This window comes from Cynara cardunculus (assembly GCF_001531365.2).
Source record: "Cynara cardunculus var. scolymus isolate 2C chromosome LG 15, CcrdV1, whole genome shotgun sequence".
Taxonomy (NCBI): Eukaryota; Viridiplantae; Streptophyta; class Magnoliopsida; order Asterales; family Asteraceae; genus Cynara; species Cynara cardunculus.
Window position 1 is genome coordinate 6,552,676 of NC_037542.1, and position 1,400 is coordinate 6,554,075.

Sequence of the window (1,400 nt, forward strand, 5' to 3'; positions counted from 1 at the left end):
TAAAGCTAATTGATACATATTACTTAACTTTTAAGATTACAAGTAAATTGTGCATAAGTACAACTTATTAAAGCTTCATGTTTGAATTCGTGTAAATACAAATAGACATCTCATTTTAAGTATAAAGAATCTAATCTATCTATCTATACTATATTATAAAACATTTGACAAAAACCCTCAAAAACTATTTTTTATACACAAAGTACTGTTTATTGATGCATATTACTTAAAATTCAAGATTACAAACAAATAATGCATAAGTACAACTTATTAAAGTTTCATGCTTGAATTCGTATAACTAACAGCAAATAAACATAATCAAATACTATAATGCATATTACTTTGAAATGAGTTTATTGATTACCAATCTGAATCTAATCCTATAATCACAAACACAATTCAAGTACAAGAAAGAATGTGAAGCAAAAAGTGGGTGCATCAAACAAAACCTAATTCAAAATCAAATAGTAGACGCAATAAATATTAATACATGAGGATTGGGTTTACAATAGCTCACAAGCCGAGATCCAAACAACTTCCTCATCTCTATATTCCCACTATCTGATTTCAGCTTCTCATCATTCTGATTGATATTGAAATTCAAAGTCACATGAAGATCTGGTTTCATACAACTAGTCCGGTCATCACGAACCAGAATCCTCTTTATCTCAATCCCCTCAGGCAAAAGAAAATTGAATCGGACTAGGGTTTTAGAACTTGTTGGTGCTGATGATGGTATTGGTGCTGCTGTTGCATGTAATGACCTTTTGGCTGATGCATCATCCCGCCTTGAGAATATTCAATCATAACACTAACAACTGTTAATCCTTCGGTTTTTGATTTGAGATCAAATAGAGATCTCAAATTCAAGTCAATCATTACCACTTGATCGTTTTTCTTGGGAATGTAAAAGATTTGATCTCAAAAGTCAAGATCTTTTACCTGAGAATGAAGAGCAGGTGCTTGAGGTTCAGAATCAACAATGGCAGCAAGGTATATAAGGTTTCTCTGAAGCTTGGCCTGGTGGATCGTCTGGTCCACGCATCATTTCCCTCGTATCAACGAAATGCGACATTTTTTATGCACTCGATGGCGGCCCGTTTGGATAAATGGCAGAGTTTAAATCCACCTTCAGGGGGGGTCTGATCACCAGGGGTGAGCCCTGTGCTAAACGATGCACTCATCAACATCGACATCGGACCAGCGGATCTTTGATGTCTACAATTATGAAACTATTTCAAGCTACTGAGTGAGTAAAAGACGGTAAATCAATATAGGGTTTTATGAGTTGTAAACGTTTTACCCTTTATTTTATTTCAGAAAATAACATTAATTATTTAAATGATTGGTTTACATTAGATCTCACAGTTACCATAAATAATTTAGTTGTCATTTGATTA

General features: G+C 33.7%; 1 long non-coding RNA gene across 1 annotated transcript; it reads right to left on the minus strand.

The window, feature by feature from the left end:
* Nucleotides 1–435: 435 nt before the first annotated feature.
* LOC112528422 lies at nucleotides 436–1,135 on the minus strand. The gene is made up of 2 exons (XR_003070820.1): nucleotides 943–1,135; nucleotides 436–788 (listed from the first exon to the last, which is right to left on the minus strand). It is a non-coding gene; the product is annotated as an uncharacterized LOC112528422 (long non-coding RNA).
* Nucleotides 1,136–1,400: the final 265 nt, after the last annotated feature.